Below are 6,180 nucleotides of genomic sequence, written 5' to 3'. Positions count from 1 at the left end.
CTAAACAACTAAACAAACAAACCTACACTAGTGTAATTCAGCAAGTAATGGTGGACAAGAATGTCAAATTCACAGAATCTTAAATGCTGAAAGGAAGCTTGGAAATGAAATCCTTCACCTCCCATCCATGGGAGAATCCCTCCTGCAATCTCTATGACCAGCCAGATCATTTTCGTTATATCCCTACATTCAAGCATTTTCTTCATTCTTTGTGTTGGCTGGCCTCACAGCCATTCCTTAAATGGCATGACAGTTTTTTCTAGGTTCCTTATGATTTTTTTCTTGGAAGAGATATCAAAGAATCTTTTAGGGAGGGAAAAAGGGATAGATGGTATGAAATAAACTTCTTCTGCCTATTTAGATTACTTTTCACATATTAAATATTTTTAAAAGTCATCTCCATCTAAGTTAGATGTACACAATCCCAAATCAAAAAAAATCTATGCTTTGGAACATATGTATATCTTCATAATAATTTTTAATTAAATAGAAACTTTTAGTAGGTATTTTGATAGTTTTACTATATTAGGTATTTTCAAACTATTTAGGATTCTGATAGATAAGTACAGCTGGATTTGCTTTATACATAAAATTAACACATGTATAATGTATCAACATATGTTCATAAATTAATTTGTAAAAATATATTATTTCCAATTTTAAGTTACTATTATTGTTTATATGCGCTAACATCACTGTTCTTCCTCTTGTCCTATTGCCTTTTACTCAAGTGTAATCAAGGCCTTCACCAGAAAGATACAACTGTAAATGTATCTATCTACAGGTGGGAAATTTAACACATTTGCTTTGTCAGGAACTGCATAAAGGACAAGAAAAGCTGAACAAAGGGAAGCTGTTTTAATTCATATGCTCCAGGCCTCAGAAGACTTTGAAATAAAGTAGCACTTCCTTTTTCCTTTTTTTGTTACAAATATACTATTGCACAGGCACTCATCCTGTTTGACTTAGGGAGACTAGTCTTTTATGAGGTTGCCTTCTCCCAGTACCTCTGGGAATTCTGATACCATTTTTTACATGCTCTTAAATTATATTCTAAATCAGAACTCACAGGTCACTTGGAATACCACAGATCTGTTGCTGAACTATGCCCCCCAATTCTGAGTTGAGCTTCATTTTATGTATTTCTCAGGGTGGGGTTGGTTCTCCCCTCAAGAAGTTTCACTGCAAGTGTAATGGTAACTTCATTCCTCAATTCTCTAAAGCACAACTGCACTATGTAATGCTTAACAAGACTTCACTAAAAGAAACCAGGAACAGGAACTATATCACAGAAACCTTGAAATTGGTTGTGGCTACATTTAGAATCCACAGTCCCAAGCCACATGTCAGTCATCTCCTCACACCTTGTCCTGTTTAGATCTTGACCTGCCTCACTGTGGTGAAAATCAACCTTCCTGCCATTCCTTGTCTCTTCCATTTTATAGAGTCCAGCTTACCTTCTGGCAAAGAGGCAAGAAGAGCTTCCTAAGTGCAGTACACATCTTCTCCTGCAGTCTAGACACCAGCTCCCTCAGGTCAGAAAGAAAAGAAATGGCTTTTCCTTCCTCCTGACTCCCTCAGTAACCCTCAATCTCTTGATTGATTTCCAATCAAGTTTCTGTCCTTGACTGACCTCTCCCCAGCTTGGCTCATGGGGATCATGCATTCTTTTTAGGGAGAACTGCACCCCCTACCACACGCATTGGTCTCACCCTAGGCTCCTTTCAGGGCAATCCCAAAATACAGGATTACTTGTGTTTTCACCATTGTGTAGCATGTTAAGCATTAGAAAGCTTCCATGTCGTCAAGGAACAACAAAGCTCAGTTTCTGTTTTCAGAATTTTACGAGTACATGCTTGCTTGTATAGAAAAACTCACAAACATAGACATTCCCTGAGAACAAATGAAGAAACAATAACGCTAACAAAGGCAATCTTAATCAGAACAAAATGACAAAGGACAGCATTTATTATCTCCATCTTAGGTGTCTGCACATAGGTTACTTTTTGGAGTTTAACACTTTCTTAAGAAAAAAAAAAATGTGCTTTTCTGTAAGTCTGAATAAAAGCCCACAAATGCAGACATTCCCAGAATATAGTGGGGGATCATCACAAAGTGGAGAAGAGAAAAATCCACCCTAGAAAGCAGAAATGAAGTACCAGTAACTTTTTAAGCTGCAGATTCTCCAGTTTTAACAGCAACACAGCAAATATAATTTAATAATTACTACATTAATAGAATACTTTGTTTCCATTCTTCTTTTTATTATTACTACTACTACTATTAGTAATACTTGGGATACTAGTAACTATAGAAGACTATCTCTGAACATGACTTTTGAATTAAAATTTAGTGAAAATTTATTAGAATATTCTTACAATAGTATGAATGTTTCCATGTAAGTATATTATGTTTACTGTAGGTTCATAAAACTATAAGACAGTTGAATACTTATCACTGTTCATAGTTTTGCTAATTTCTTAAAATCATTTTCTAAATGTAATCTTTAAAAATACGGGATTTTTATTATATCAAGCTTACAAGTAGTCATCATCTTTATCTTAAAATAATGTTCTAGGCTGAGTGCAGTGGCTTATGCCTGTAATCCCAGAACTGTTGGAGGCTGAGGCGAGTGAACCAACTTGAGATCAGGAGTTTAAGACCAGCCTGGCCAACATGGTGAAAACTGGTCCCTACTAAAAATGCAAAAAATTAACTGGGTGTGCCTGTAATCCCAGCTACTTGGCAAACTTAGGCAGGAGAATCACTTGGACCTAAAAGGTGGATGTTGCAGTGAGCCGAGATCATGCCACTGCATTCCAGTCTGGATGACAGAGTAAGACTCCATCTCAAAAATAAATAGAATAAAATAAAATAATGTTTATATCCATATTTTAAAGTATAAGCATATTTTCAAAATCCTTTTATAATAACCTCCTTTAAATATGGGCAGAACCTAGAACTTGCCTCTAAATTCCATGTTCTAAAAATACGGAAAAGGTGATAGAATAGTCACTAGTTTGATGAGCTTACATTTTATCACAAGAATAAAATTGCTTCTCAGATGTAATTAAGGTCCATAATCAGTTGTTTGTAAATTGGTTAAAAAGGAGACTTTCACTGGGTGGGCCTAACCTAAACCGGCTCACCTTGTAAAAATCCCATTGAAAGAGGGTCTAGAAGTAAGGAACTCTCTTCCCCGTTGGCTTTGAAGAAGTAAGCTACCACAGATTTTACAGCTCTGAGAAAATTAATACTGCCAACAACAACCACATGAGTTTGGAAGAGGTCGCTGAGCCTCAGATGAGACAAGCTGCAGCTGATGCCTTGATTACAGCTTTGTGAGATCCTGAGCAAAGGACCGAGCTATAGCAAGCATTCTCAGACTCCTGACCCATGGAAACTGTGAAAGAATTAATGTGTGTTGCTTAAGACACTATGATTAATTTGTCATGTAACAATTTAAAAAATGACATTGTTAATCAACAAATATTTATTGAGTACTTACTATGTGCCAGTAGTTGTTCTAACACTTGGATACAACATTGAAAAGGACAGGAAAAGTCTCTGCCTTCAGGAAGTTTCCATCATGCATTGAGGAAGATCAATGCTATTGTCAATTTAATACAATCACTTTTTTTTTCTCTAAATGATATCAGTTATGTGGATTCTTCCTGTTTCATTAGGGTAACACTAGCTACTACAACAGATGAATATCCAAATATTGGTGACTTAATAATAAAAGCATAATTGTTTCTTTACACAACAATTCAGTGAGAATGTTTGCCACATAACATCCCACATGATGACTCAAGGTGTAGTGCTGCCAGCACCTAAAGGTTCCATGACTTTTGCTTCCGACTGAAGGAAAGGAAAAGTAAAAATAGAGAAGGCACGTCTGCTTCTTAATCAACTTGGCTTGGGAGTGGTATACCTCTACTCATATTCCATTTACTGGAGCTAATCTCATGGTAGGAATTGTAGTGGCTAAGCAGCAGCATCTTAGCAAATATTCTGCTTTATTAAAGGGGGGCAGAGATATTCACTAGACAACCACCTGTGTCTGCTGCATTCCTCAATAGCTGCACATTTGCCTCAGGTAGACAAGACCATGTTATAGTCATTGAGTCAATAAATGAGTATGTTTATGTACATGTTCACATACTGGGGGGACATATTATGTCAACTGAACCTATAGAGACTATAGTGAACATCAATTGTTTCGGTTAGTGCAATAGCCCTTCCCGCTTCTGGTAACACACTGTTTTCAGTTTGGTTAGAGCCACAAAACCCACTGCCTACCACAAAGAGAAAAACACATTGACCAGGCCTAGTAATTCAGAGTAGACTAGACCATTCTTCCAACAGGAACAATAGGCTCATGAACCAACTTGATTTGATTAGGGTTCTCCATGAGGTTTAACACCTTGAAGGATGTAAACATAGGGTTATAATGCCTTTCATAAGAACAAGAAGGCCTCATTCATTAGAAAGGAAGCCTCAGAGACCGTAGGAAAAGACCTAGCCCAATGTTACTTTATTTTCTCATCTTCATCTATCACACATCATTCTTTCTTATAATCTTCCCTGTCTGATTCGCAAGGAATGGTTAGCAAGAAGACAAAGGAGCTAATTAACAATGAGGAAAGTATATGAACAATAGAGCAAGCACGTGACAGAAGACATTGGCAAGACTGGGTGACAGGGAGGACCCAGGCTTAAGGGAAGATGCAATTGCTCAAAAAAATGTAGTTAAGAAATGAATTTAAAACTGGAAAAAAAAATCAGGCTGAATTTTCTTCGGTGGGCAGAAGAAGGACATTAAGATTTTTGGCAAAAGTAGTCATTGGACTCCTAAAACAAGTAAGAATCATAAAACTTCTGAGTTAAAATGTCACAGGGGAGATCATTTTTATCACCCAAATGCCCATCAATAATGAGTGGATAAAGAAACTGTAGAAAGTGTGGTATATATAGAGAGAAAGCTATATATCTATAACATACATACACACACACACACTCACACTATACATATATATATATATATATATATATATATATGAATACTACATTTCTATCTATATAAATGGAATACTACTCAGCCATAAAAAGAATTAATAGCATTCATGGCAAACTAAATGGGATTTGAGACTATTATTCAAAGTGAAGTAACTCAGGAATGGAAAACCAAACATCATATGTTCTGACTCATAAGTGGGAACCAAGCTAAGAGGATGCAAAGGCATAAAAATGACACAATGGACTTTGGGGACTCAGGAGAAAAGGTTGGAAGGGGGTGAGGGATAAAAGGCTACAAATCGGGTTCACTGAATACTGCCTGGGTGATGGGTGCACCAAAATGTTACAAATCAACACTAAAGAACTTACTCATGTATCTGAATACCACCTGTTCCCCAAAACCTATTGAAATACAAAATTTTAAAAAATAAAATTATAAAAGAGAACTTTTTATCAAACACCTTTATTCTCTGGAAAATTAATTCTAAGTTCAGAGGTGAATATTGGATAGCTGGAGAGTAAACTTAGCACCCTTGTGGGAAAGTGAAAAAAACAAAAAATGGAATAGCAACCTTTTTTCTAGTTCATAAGTATGATGAATGGGTTGTCACACACATGTATGAGATGTACCTTCCTCAAACCTTGTTACGTCAGCACATTACCTATCTGACGTGAAAAAAAAGGGGGGGGGGGAATAGTCCAGGTAATGTCAGAATGGGCTTGGAAAGCAGCCCTGAAGAAAAGGAGGTGGCTATGAAAAGCATTCCATATGGAGAACTGACGTGAGGGAAAGCCACATGCACTGAGATTTCAGGTGAGGAAATGGAAGGAGGTGATACCACTAGCTAAAACAGAGACTTGAGTGAGGGTGCCAGTTCTAGGGAAGTATCATATATTCTATTTTAGATGTACACATTTAAAGTATGCTGCGTTTCTGAATATAGCATATCACACAGGATAACTTTCATATCGTATATCACCCAGGAGAACAAGTTATAGAGGACATATTCTGGGCTAAGAATTATAATAAGTGATTTACAGATATTATCAAATTTAATCCTCAGAACAGCCCTTGGAGGGCTTAACAGGCTGGTTTAGCAGCTTTGCCTTAAGACCCACAACTACCAAGGGCCAAGGCTGGGAGTGAAGCCAAGGTTCAGG

At 36.9% G+C, this 6,180-nt stretch overlaps 1 non-coding gene across 1 annotated transcript; it reads left to right on the top strand.

Annotated features, from left to right (window-relative positions):
- Window positions 1-5,588: 5,588 nt before the first annotated feature.
- LOC119472627 lies at window positions 5,589-5,691 on the top strand. The gene has a single exon (XR_005201782.1). It is a non-coding gene; the product is annotated as a small nucleolar RNA U13 (small nucleolar RNA).
- The last annotated feature ends 489 nt before the right edge of the window (window positions 5,692-6,180 follow it).

Source organism: Cebus imitator, unplaced genomic scaffold (assembly GCF_001604975.1).
Source record: "Cebus imitator isolate Cc_AM_T3 unplaced genomic scaffold, Cebus_imitator-1.0 Scaffold109, whole genome shotgun sequence".
In the NCBI taxonomy this organism is placed as follows: Eukaryota; Metazoa; Chordata; class Mammalia; order Primates; family Cebidae; genus Cebus; species Cebus imitator.
This window is presented reverse-complemented; position numbering and strand designations above follow the sequence as displayed.